We start from the raw sequence: 13,612 nt of genomic DNA on the forward strand, positions 1-13,612 counted from the left end.
GCATTGGCATGGAAACTTTGAATTCCATGCACCATGGCTGACCTGGTTATAGCCCCTGCTGAGTGGCCAGTCTGTTGGTGGTAGAGACAAACATTGAATTTCTGATATGGCACCATTTTCTGGGAGAACCTGGTGGCCTGTTGGACTACTTACATCATAAAAGGGGCAGCGTTTGTTATTACTGGAATAGATACTGACTGTGGTATGGATCTACCTTCCCTGCACACAATGCACCTTCCAAAACTATCATCCTGTGGACTTACAGAATGCCTTATCCACCATCTTCATATTCCACATGGTTTGCTTCTGGTCAAGGAATTAACCTCACAGTAAATAAAGTGTGGCAATGGGCCCATGCCCATAGAACTACTGGTCTTACCATGGTTCCCAGAATCCTGAAACAGCTAGTTTGATAAAATGGTGGAATGGCCCTTTGAAGACTCAATTACAGCATTATCTAGGTGGCATTACCTTGCACGACTGGAGTAATGTTCTCCAGGATATATACTTTAAATCAGCATCCAATATATAGTACTATTTCTCCTATAGCCAGAATTCATGGCTCTAGGAATCAACGGGTGAAAATGGGAGTGGCACCACTCACTATTAGCCCTAATGTTCCTCTAGCAAATTTTTTTCTTCCTGTTCCCATGACCTTATACTCTGCTGGTCCAGAGGTCTTAGTTTCAAAGGGAAGAATTCTTCGACCAGAAGATGAAACAATGATTCCGTTGAACTAGAAGTTAGGACTGCCTCTGGGTTACTTTGGACTTCTCATGCATTTGAAACAACAGGCAAAGAAAGGCACTACTGTACTGGATGGAGTAACTGATCTTGATTATGAAGGGGAAATCGGGCTGCTACTACACAAGGAGGTAAGGAAGAGTATGTCTGGAATATAGGACATCCTTTGGGGTATCTCTTAGTACTACTGTGCCCCGTGATTACAGTCAATGGCAAACTACAACCCAATCCTCTCAGTCTGCTAATGGCCCAGACTCTTCAGGAATAAAGGCTTGCGTCACCTCACCAGGCAAAGAACCATGATTAGCTCAGTTGTTTGCCAAGGGTAAAGTGAATATGGAAGGGTAGTAGAAGAAGGTAGTTATAAATACCAACTACGACCGTGTGACCAGTTGTGGAAATGAGTGCCATAACTGTTAACAGTATTTGTTCCTCATTTTGTTATTAATGTGTTTGAGTGTATCTGTCTGTTTATCTATCTCTATCTATAGCAAATGTCTGTGTTTCTTTCCTCCCTTATTCCCTTACTGTACAACATTAAGATGTGTTAATAATAGTTAAGTTAAAGGATATCAAGGAGAAGAGTGAGTATCACCCTAAGGATATAACCCTTCTGAGGAAGGGTTAGTGCATTTTAAATTGTGTGTTTTGGATAGCTGTATCATGTTAGGCAAAAGTATGACTTTGTAATTTTCTATTTGGGGATTAAGTATGGGTTAACTTGTGTATGAATGCCAAGTTAACAAGAGATGAATGACTTAATTTTATGTGTCAACTTGGATAGGCTATACTACCCAGTTATTTCATCTGACATTAATCTATGTATTGCTGTGCAAATATTTTGTTGATATAGTTAACATCTATAATCATTTGATAATGTGTGTGAGCCTCATTTAACCAGATGGCAGGGGAGCAACTGTAGTTTTCCAGAGAAGCAATTCTGCCTGAAGACTGCAGCGTCAACTTTTGCTCAAGAGAGCTCAGCCTGCCAACCTGCCTTACTATGGATTTTGGAGCTGCCAGCTCCCACGATTACATGGGCCAATTTATTTAAAAAATAGCCTATTGTCTGGGAACTCTGGAAAAATGCACTTCTGTCCAAGCTCAGTGGCTCATGCCTGTATTCCCAGCACTTTGCGAGGCCAAGGCAGGTAGATCACTTGAGGCCAAGAGTTCGAGACTGGCCTGGCCAACATGGAGAAACCATGTCTCCTACTAAAAATACAAAAATTAGCTGGGCATGGTGGCGCATGTCCGCAAACCCAGCTACTTGGGAGGCTGAGGCACAAATTCGCTTGAACCCAGGAGGTGGTAGGTTGCAGGGAGCTGAGATCGTGTCACTGCACTCCAGCCTGGATGAAAGAGTGAGGCTGTATCCCCCCACCAAAAAAAAATAAATAAAAATACACTTCTATACATACACAGGCTATGACATCTTATGGGTATTGGAAGATTATTTGGGCTTATATCTGCTACAACTAGTTCATGGTGCTTGAAAAGAACAATTCTATAAAAGGGTCTAGGCCTATGATGGCAAATAAGCTTCATTGATATGACAACTTTGATGGATTTCACATGGCTGGAATGCTGTTTTGAGAAGGTTTATGACTCTGTGTCTGGGCTCAGGAGGAAAGAGTGCCATGATTAATCACCTCTGTCTACTGTAAGACAGTGAGGGGAAAGAGTGATTTATGAGTCATGAACTTATTAGTATCTGAAATTCTCTTGTTAATTTATTTGTTGGCATGTTTACCTTCTGCCACCCTATCTCTAGGATGTAAGCTCCATGAGAGCATGGGCTTTGTCTGTTTTCTTTGTGGATCTGTCTTCAAAACCTAAAAATGTATCTAGATTTACAAAATGTAAAATATTTATAAATAAATATTCAAAAACAAGTTGTTGAATGTATTTTCTTCTCTTGATCTGGCTTATGCATATTTTAATAAACAATTTAAGTAAGAGCCAATACTTTGTAAGCTCTTGTTTCCAGGGTTGGCTTTATGAATATTTTCTTTTTTGTATAAATTTAAGGGTTACAAGTGCAGTTTTGTTGCATGGGTATATTGTGTAGTGGTGAAGTCTGGACTTTCAGTGTAACCATCACTTGAATAATGTGTGTTATATGCACTAAGCAATTTTTCATTTCTCACCTCCTCCCACCATCCCACCACTCTGAGTCTCCACCATCTATAATTCCACACTCTTATGTCCATGTGTACACATTGTTTAGCTCCCACTTATGAGTGAGAATATGTAGTATTTGACTTTGTTTCTGAGCTATTTCACTTAAGATAATGGACTCCAGTTCTGTCCATGTTGCTGCAAAAGACATGATTTCATTCTTTTTTATGGCTGAGTAGTATTCCATTGTATAGGCTATATGAATCTTAATAGATATTGATTAGAGGAGATAAAATAGATGAAATCACAGTATCCAACACATTTTAAGGTACTCAGTAAATAATACTTGAATCTGAAATCTGCAGTGTTGCTTTTCATTCAGGCAGAATGATTTATTAATGTTGAGGATATATACATGAATAAAATACAAACGTTGGCTTCAGTAAGCCCAAATTTTTATTTAAGGGGAATCAGAGAGGAAAATGAGTGTTATAATCCAATGTGATACGTGCTTTAATAGAGCTAAGTTTATGGTGATCCCAGAGACAGTACACTCTGGAGGAATAATCAACTTTACCAAATTTAGGGAGAATCAGTTTGTAGGGAAGTTTTCATAGAAGAGAAGATACTTGACGGATGAGGAGAGCATTCTGATACGGGAAACATCCTTTGAAAAAGCACAGAGATATAGAATGAAATGCTGGGTTTATGAAATGCTAATATATTGCAGATGCCCAGTTAGTAGAATGGGGTGGTTGAGGACTAGGTAAGGACTAGATCTGTTCTGTTCAACATGGTAGCCACTAGCCACACATGGCTGTCGAGTGCTTGAAATATGGCCATTTCACATTGAGATGTGCCATAAGTAAAGTGCACATTGAACTTGAAGAGTTAGTGAAAAAAGTATAAATGATCTCATTAATAACTTTTCAATGTTTTTCAGATTTTATTTAAATGTTAAATGATGGTGGGCATGGTGGCTTACGCCTGTAATCCCAGTACTTTGGGAGGCCAAGGTGAGAGAGGATCACTTGAGCTCAGGAGTTCAAGACCAGCCTGAGTAACATCGTGAGAACCCATCTTTACAAATTAACAACAACAAGAAAAAAAAAAAAAAAGAAAAAGGAAAAAAATGGTAAATGAAGGTTGCCCAGCTAGCATTTGAGGATTGAGTCTGCTGTGAAAAGTCCCTGAATTTTTCATAGCAGTGAACCAACTTCAAGGAAATTCTTTCCAGCTTTACAGTGGTGGGAATGGAGAGAGTTGGGTCCTGGGAGCCTGGACCACATCTGTCAATTATTTATCCTTTCCCTGTGATTTGCATACAAGCTGAAGGCAAAAAATCAGAATGGTATTATCTTCCACACTGAGCCCTCTTTTGGGCCTCCAGGATGGATGTTTCTCTTAGTGTGTTCTGCGGCTGAATTCAGTATTCAGGCCGTGACTGGGGCTCAGAAACTGCAATTCATTTTTATCAGCGGCAGTGTAACTGCCCCTGGGGCCTCAGGTTCCAGGAGCCAGTTACAGGTAGCTTTAAAGGTGAGGTGAGTCTGGTGTTCAACAGGGGTTTGTCTTGCTCTTCCTGTGCTCATTGTGCTTTTGCAATAGAAAGGAATTAGGTTTTAGGAAACAAAGCTTTTGCCCTGTGTTGATGCTTCAGATTCAACTATTGCCAACAAATATCTAGGCTTGGTTCCATGGCTCATCTATAGTCATGGCCATGTGGTGTATATTTAACCACTGTATACAGGCTTCACGGGATTTCATAACTTTTTTTTTTTTTTTGAGACGGGTTCTTGCTGTGTGGCCCAGCCCTGAGTGCAGTGGTGCTATCATTGGCTCACTGCAGCCTCGCCCTCCTGGGCTCAAGCAATCCTCCCACCTCAATCTCCTGAGCAGCTGGAACTACAAGCGCGCACCACTATCCCCTGCTAATTTAAAAAACAATTATTTTGTAGAGACAAGGTCTCACTATGTTGCCCAGGCTGATCTGATCTGCAACTCCTGGCCTCAAGTGATCCCCCTGCCTTGGCCTCCCAAAGCACTGTGATTATAGGCATGAGTCACCATGCCTGGCTGATCTCATGACTTGTAAAATACAATAATTTTATTAATTCTTATTAACTTATTAATCTATAGGTTATTACTACTATAACTTGACGTAGTATTGATTTACCTAATTTTGAGCAGGAATACACTTAACAGGCAGAAAAAAAAATTTTTATTGTGGTATAACTTGAAGTACACAAATCTCAAGTCTGCATACTGATAATCTTTTACTTATGTTTAGATATATGAAACCATCACCCAGATTAAGGTGTAGCACCATTCCAGAAGGCTCCTTCCTGTCCCTACCTTGTCAATATCTTTCCTTTAAAGGAAACCACTATTCCTTTATCATTGTAGGTTAAAGACAGGCATGATTTTAGCAACTTTTAAAGCATTGTAGATATTTCTGTATCTGGCTAACTGCATGTTTTTAATTTCAGAGTGGTGTGGCTTAAAAAAAAAACAGTGAAAGCAAGGAGATAGCAGTCATAAAATCTTCTTTAGTGTATGTGTTCATGTCCTATAAGACTTTGGGGGAAACTCTAAGAGAAATGATGTTGTAAGTAGAACGACATTTAATTTCTGCCTCTTCTATGTGTTCTAATTTAATTGTTGGGTGGAATCTGCTATGTGCCATGACAGTAAAGTAAATGAGGATGTGTGTGTGTGTGGTATGCTATTTCTAACACAAAGATATATGTTATCTTTTTTTTTTTTTTTTTTGGAGACAGGGCCTCATTCAGTCACTCAGGATGGAGGGCAGTGGCGTGATCACTGCTTACTGTAGCTCAACCTTCTGGGCTCAAGCGATCCTCCCACCCCAACCTCCCTAGTACCTGGAACCACAGGCACGTGTTACTGTGCCCATTAATTTTTGTATTTTTTGTAGAGACAGGGTTTCCCCATGTTGCCCAGGCTGGTCTCAATCTCTTGGGCTTAAGCAACCACCTTGGCCTCTCAAAGTGCTTGGATTACAGGCATGAGCCACTGCGCCCAGCCTGTTCTGTTATTTTTATTGTGGAACTGAAAGATAATAGCCTAGGTAAAATCTGTATTAGGAAAGTGCACAGTTTGCAGGCCAAGTAGTCTTCGCAAGCACAGTGATTTTTAAAAACAATTTGCAAAGCTGCTGAAGCTTCCATTCATACCTACTGCCTTAGGTGACAACACAGCACTTACTCTTGTGAGTGGCAATGTCTTACCTACTGAATCGGTCTTCTCTAATTGGGATACTTGCTAGAAGTTTCAAAACAAAATATTTCTGGCAGCTGTGTGCATCTGCAAATATTTTCTGAATGAGGGCAGTAGCGGATAAGTACAGAGGACCTGACTTAAGGAACTCAATAGACAACTTACGAAAATGCATGTCGATTTTAGTTATTTTGATTGCAAACTTCTTGATGGCAGGCGGTTTTCAAGTATTATGCGGCTTTTCTAGCCCCTTCAACACTTGATGTTAACTGACAAAAGCTTGCTGATATTTGTACTTTGACTTGGCTTTATAAGATGTAGTAGAGGTCTACTGTCTACAGTTGTACATACAGTGCTAAACTGCTGACCTCAACCTTCCAGTTGCTCTATGTGCAGCCTACACATGATATTACTATGTTTGGATTTTTACATAATTCTGGGCTCAAGAGACAGGATATTTGTTTCACATTTTTGGGGGGCTTGTTCTAAATGTAAAAGTTTGCCTAGCATTTAGGCTGCGTTAAAAGAGGACAGGTAAAATTATTTCCAGCTCTAAAATATGTGTTTATCCCTAGAGAGGGGGCATTTGGAGAGGAAAGATGAATGGTCCTGCCTTCAGAATGAGGCTGACATGAGACTGACTTAGAGTGGTGTCTTTCATTGAGTCTAGAATCTATGAGTATTGAGACACTTTCAAGATGCTTCATCTTAAAGATACTGTGGTCTCCTTCTTTTGTTCTCTGCCTATTCCTCTGAGTCATGCTGTTTTCCTAGAGAGATTTTATTTATTTTGCAAAACACTTGCCTTCCGGGGACAGCCTTATTTATTAGGTGTCTGTCCTGTGACTCTCTAGGGAATGACCATCACACACTGTTGCCCAAGAGTACGTAAACCATACAGACAGCTCCATGCAGCTCACTCAGCCTGCACATATGAGCTGGTGCAGTGGTTTGTTGTTTTAACTCGTACTAGAGAAGCATTGTGAAATTGCTGACCATTTAAACAGTATTAGAGTTAACAATTGTCCTAATGTATTACGCCCTGTAGCTACTTCTGTTCAGTACGTTTAATATGGTTGTAATCTTACTTAGTTCTGTTGTATTTATGTATTCCCTTCCTTCCCAAAGTGCTTCCCAATATGTTTTAAGGTATTAGTTCTGTGCAGTAATCCTGTGAGGATGACCAACTCTTTTTTTTTTAAATTTTTTTTTTGCACACAAAACAATAAACATTTTCTAAAAATACATACAAACAAAAAGATGCATATCAAACATATTAGGAAGGTTGCACATGGGAAGACGGGGAATAGAAATGGGGGGTGGGAATTAAAGAAAATAAATGAGAGAGGGACTTTGTATGGATCAATGATAATAACTCAATCCTCTATTTGACAAAGAAGAAGGAGAAGGAAGAGGAAGAAAAAGAAAAAGAAAGTGAGATAAAGGATCAGAAAGGGAGGAAAACAGAAAAAATCAGAGTATGACTCCAGGGTAGACCTGTTTTGTTGTCGCTTGGTTGGTTGGTTGGTTTGTCTGTTGTATTTTTCATATGTTTCGCCATGTTGGCCAGGCTGGTCTCGAACTCCTAGCCTCAAGTGATCAACCCGCCTCGGCCTCCTAGAGTGCTGGGACTATAGGCGTGAGCCACCACATCCAGCCCCCACATTGCTTCTGGCCTCCGTGGTAGACCTCCCAGACGGGGCGGCCGGGCAGAGGCGCTCCTCACTTCCCAGACGGGGTGGCCGGGCAGAGGCACTCCTCACATCCCAGACGATGGGCGGCCGGGCAGAGACGCTCCTCACTTCCTAGACGGGGTGGCGGCTGGGCAGAGGTGCTCCTCACCTCCCAGACGGGGCGGCCGGGCAGAGGCTGCAATCCCAGCACCCTGGGAGGCCAAGGCAGGCGTCTGGGAGGCGGAGGCTGCAGTGAGCCAAGACCAGGCCACCGCACTCCAGCCCGGGCAACACCGAGCGCCGAGTGACCGAGACTCCGTCTGCAGTCCCAGCACCTCAGGAGGCCGAGGCGGGCAGACCACTCGAGGTCAGGAGCTGGAGACCAGCCTGGCCAACATGGCAAAACCGCGCCTCCAGCCAAAGGAGAAAAACCAGGCAGGGATGGTGGCGTGCCCCGGCAATCCCAGGCAGCCCGCAGGCCGGGGCAGGAGAATCACGGGAGCCGGAGGCAGGGAGTCAGCAGCGAGCCGTGTATACTCTAGCCTGGGCCACAGAAGGAAGGAAAGAAAGGAAAGAAGGAAGGAAGGGAGGGAGGGAGGGAGGGAGGGAGGGAGGATGACCAACTCTTTTTCTCTGTTTAATAAAAAATGATGGAAGGCCGGGCACGGTGTCTCATGCCTGTAATCCCAGCACTTTGGGAGGCTGAGGCCGGTAGATCACCTGAGGTCAGGAGTTCGAGACCAGCCTGACCAACATGGCAAAACCCTGTCTTTACTGAAAATACAAAATTAGCTGGTTGTGGTGGTGCATGCCTGTAATCCCAGATACTCGGAAAGCTGAGGCAGGAGATTCGCTTGAACCCAGGGGTAGAGGTTGCAGTGAGCCCAGATCGTGCCATTGTACTCCAGCTTGGGCAACAAGAGCGAAACTCCATCTCAACAATACATACATAAATAAATAAAAAGATGGAAAATGGAAGTTGAGGGTGAGGGTGTATGTATGTACATATAAAACAGATAGAGGTTTTGCCTATGCATGCAGGCAGGAGACTGCCTGTGATTTGATGAGCTTTACAGCAGCCAGGCTGGTTGGGCACAGCCGTATTTGAGTATCTTGAGCATTTCCCAGCATCCCTTGGGATGCCGTTCTTTTTGAGAGGAAGAGACTCTATCATCCATACTCGTTTCCTAGGGCTGCCCTAGCAAAGGACCACAATCTGGTGGCTCAGAACAACAGACATTTACTGTCTGATAGTTCTGGAGGTTAGAAGTCCAAGATCAAGGTGTTGGCAGGGCTGTGCTCTTTCTGAAACTTGTAGTCAAAGGATCCTTCCTTGCCTCTTCCAGCTTCTGGTAGCCCAGACATTCCTTGCCCTGTGGCAGCACAACTTCAGTCTTTACATAATCTACTCTTGCACCTGTCTATTTCTGTGTCCAAATTTTCCCTTTTTATCTTTTTTAATTTTTAATTTTTTTTTGAGATGAGGTCTGTCACCCAGGTTGGAATGCAGTGGTGAAATCTCCACTTACTGCAACCTCCACCTCCTGGGCTCAATTGAGCCTCCCACTTCAGCCTCCTGAGTAGCTGGGACTATAGGTACCTGCCACCATCCCTGGCTAATTTTTGTATTTTTTTTGTAGAGGCGGGGTCTTGCTATGTTGCCCAGGCTGGTCAAGAATTCATGGGCTCAAGCAATCCGCCTGCCTTGGCCTCCCAAAGTGCTGGGATTACAAGCATGAGCCACTGCGCCCAGCCCAAATTTCCCTGTTTTATAAGGACACCAGTTATACCGGGTTAGGGTCTGTCCTAATGATTTAATCTGAACTACATCTGCAAAGGTTTTATTTCTAAATAAGACCACATTCCGAGGTATTGGGGCATAAGACATCAACCTATATCCACCACCTCTTGGAACTTCTGACTAATGGCCTCGACATGGCCCCTGACCAAGCATGCTTCTAAATGTTGTTCAGCCCTGGTAACAACTAGCCCTGAAACCTGACATTGGGAAGATGTACTTTATGGGCTGTGTGTGTGGGGAGTCAGGAGACAGTCACCAGGTATCTGGACCTCCTTGGTCCCACAAAACACAGCAAGATAATTGAATCATAAAGGAGCCAAACACTGACTAAACCACAAGCTAGATGTTCTACCTCTGAATAATGTGGGTGAACTGTGCTTCTAAGATACAGCTTAACCTCATTCAGCACAAATTTGATTTAACACATTCAATTAATCTTATCAGTAAATATTATACACGAGATGATTCATTATCTACACTGGAAATGGCCACTGCTGATAGCCGGGTTGCTCGCCTCTCCCTTCTGCTTCTTCTCGCACTTGCTTTGCTCAGCTTGCTTCCTTAATATGTTGGCTTGGTTCTCTTCTTTTATCTGTCCTGGTTTGCTGATAGCTTTCCTTCCAAGTGGAGGTCAAAAATCAGCATGGTGAGAAGAATCCATAGATACTTAGCTCCGAATAAGACAAAAGAAACTTTGACAAAGAGGAAGTGTATCTTTATTTAAAACATAATAAAGAGAAGTCATGCATTTTATTAAAAAATAATTCCCATACTTTTTTCGTTTATAAAAATATACATTTAAAAAGCTTTATGAAAAAATAGATAAACATAAGAAAATAAAAACAATCCATATTCCCCCTCATAATTCCAAAACTAGTGATGCACATTGTTAATGTTTTGGTATAGACCCTTCCAGAAGGAAGATAGATTATGATTTGTACTTGTATGCCCCTTGGTGCTGCATCAAATAGATCAAAGGAGTGAATATTAAGTACATAAATATAAAGAAATAAAAATATAAAGAAAAAACAGTAGAAATGTTTTGTTTTTTAAAAATTGATATTGTATTGTACGTGTGGGTTTATTATCTGCTCTCTCTCTTTTCAGTAACATATTGTAAGTATTTTCTTTTGTCATTAAATATTTTTCTATAGCATCATGTCATTTCATCATTCTACAATAGAAATTATCTGCCATTGTAGGAATGTACAAATAATTTAATAAGTTTAATCAATGCTCGTATAGGACATTTTATGATCTTTTTCAAATATTCTTTATTATCATCAGTGGTGCTATGCATAGAGTTGTAGTTCATCTTTGAACAGATTCATGCTAACTTATTTCCTCAGTATTTCCTTTCCTTCATAGAAGTAAAGTCAGTGGGTTAAATTTATGCATAATTGACAGACTGCTCTCTGGAAAAGTTGGATCAATATACACTCCTGCCAGCAGTGCTTGAGGACATGTGCTTCCTAGCATGTGTGACAGTACAACACAGTAGAATATAAGACATTGTTTCAGTTTGATAGATTATGATTTGTACTTGCATGTCCATTGGTGCTGCATCAGATAGATCAAAGGAATAAATATTAAGTATATAAATATAAAGAAATAAAAATGCTATTATGCAATTTCCAATGGAAAGAGTAGGGTACTGGGAGAACTGACCACCCATTTGAAAAAAGAAAAAATTCTCCTGAAGATTTTTTGCAAATTTGTTGGTCATTCATGTTTCTAATTTTTTGAATTGCCTGTTTATGTCCTTGACCCATTTGGTATTTAGGTGTGATTGTCTTTTCTTTATGGATTTGTGTTCTATTTCACTAATTTGATTTCTTGATTTTTCATAAATGATACAATTTCTCTCAAAATTTCATTTGTCATTTAAGTTTGTGAATTTTCTTTTAATATAAAGACATGAAAAACATTTTAGTCAATTTATCATTATCTCCTTTTATGGTTTCTTTTAAACTGGCAGTCTTAAAATTTCCTTTACAATTCTAAAGTTACATATATTTTTTTCTAGTACTTTTGTGGTTTTTACATTTAAGTCTTTAATCCATTTGAATATATTTGAATATATTTGAGGTTGTAGAATATGAAGTAGACATCCAAGTTCTCTCTTTTTTCAAATGAACAGTCAGTTGTCCCAGTATTCTACTCTTTTCATTGGAGATTATATACTAGTAGTTTTTTTTTTATATTTAACTACTTTATATTTATTTATCGTTCTGTTATTTCATCAGAATCACATTGTTTTAATTGCTGCAACTTTATCACATTTTTAAATACCTGTGAGTGCAACTTTATTCATTACTTCTTTTTTGAAATGTTCTTGGAAATGATACTTACACATAACCTCATCTATTTAAAGATGTGAAATAAAAACAAAAATGGTTTTTCTTAAATGCCTGCCTTAAAACTGGCGTTTAGTTAAAGAATCAAGTGCATTTTGGGAAAGCTATGCTTCCCCTCCCCTTCCTGATGATTGTAACTGTACAGCAGTTCCAGGGAGGACAACTGGGGAGCGGAAGTATGCTAACTTTGGAAATAGCTAGTCTTAGCTTTGAAACCTGGTTTTGTCAGTTGTTAGCTGTGTGCTCTGGACAAGCTAATTAATCTTTAAGAAACCCAGTTTAGCTGTCAATAAAAATAGTGATGATAATACCATACCTATCTCACAGGGCAATAAGAGGATTAAATGAGACAATGTTTGCTAATACAGAGTGTATCATTGCCATCAAAGAAGGAGTTTAATAAATGTTAATTTCCCTTTCCTTCTACTGATCTAGGATGTTTTGTTTGTAAAACATTTTTATATACATCATCTCATTTGACTCACAAAGGTCTTGACTCACTAATCATACAGTTTCTGTGGTATTGAATTACATGGTGATTTAATAAGATATGATGATGATATAATGGATATTAAATGATGAACCTAGAAAATATTGAGTTTTTGTTATAATTTTTTTAAATTAAAAAAAATTTTATACAGACGAGGCTGGTCTCAAACTCCTGAGCTCAAGGAGTTTCTTTTTCTTTTTCTTTTTCTTTTTTTTGAGACGGAGTTTCACTCTTGTTGCCCAGGCTGGAGTGCAATGGCACGATCTCGGCTCACCGCAACCTCTGCCTCCCAGGTTCAAGCGATTCTCCTGCCTCAGCCTCCCTAGTAGCTCCACCTGGTATTTGTTTTTTAGTAGGGTTGTTCTCCATTTGGTCAGGTGGTCTCTGATCCAGACCTCAGGTGACTTGCCTGCCTCTTACGGGTTCACGTCATTCTCCTGCCTCAGTCTCCCGAGTAGCTGGGATTACAGGCGCCTGCCACCATGCCCGGCTAATTTTTTGTATTTTTTAGTAGTGACGGGGTTTCACCATGTTAGCCAGGATGGTCTGGCTCTCCTGACCTCGTGATCTGCCCGCCTCAGCCTCCCAAAGTGCTGGGATTACAGGAGTGAGCCACAGCACCCAACCAAGGAGTTTCTTTTAAGCACATAACAAACTTCTCCTGCATTCTTTTTTTAATTTTTAGAGATTCAGGGGTATGTGCAGGCTTGTTAATAAAATCATTTTAATTAATGACTTAGGGTGGCAATAGTTTTTACTTTTTCAGCAACCTGGTATATGTAAATAAGAATTCATGGTACACTGCTGATGCACATATTTTTAGAAGCATACTTAGTCTATAAAGCAAAACCCATGAGTATGTGATATGTTTGTAGTCTAACTTATCCAGTTTCAACTGTGTTAATAGCTTTGATCCCTATTACATTAAACATGATTTTTAATTGAAAAATTAATAAGAAACTGATTTTATTCTCAGTTGAGTAACAGATTAAAGCTAATATTAAATTAGCAATTTGTATTTATAACAATCCTAGTGGCCGGGCGGGGTGGCTCACGCCTGTAATCTCAGCACTTTGGGAGGCTGAGATGGGCGGAGCACGAGGTCACGAGATCGAGACCATCCTGGCCAACATGGTGAAACCCCATCTCTACTAAAAATACAAAAAATAGCTGGGCATGGTGGCCC

The sequence above is a fragment of the Hylobates moloch genome, unplaced genomic scaffold (genome assembly GCF_009828535.3).
Source record: "Hylobates moloch isolate HMO894 unplaced genomic scaffold, HMol_V3 SCAFFOLD_5, whole genome shotgun sequence".
In the NCBI taxonomy this organism is placed as follows: domain Eukaryota; kingdom Metazoa; phylum Chordata; class Mammalia; order Primates; family Hylobatidae; genus Hylobates; species Hylobates moloch.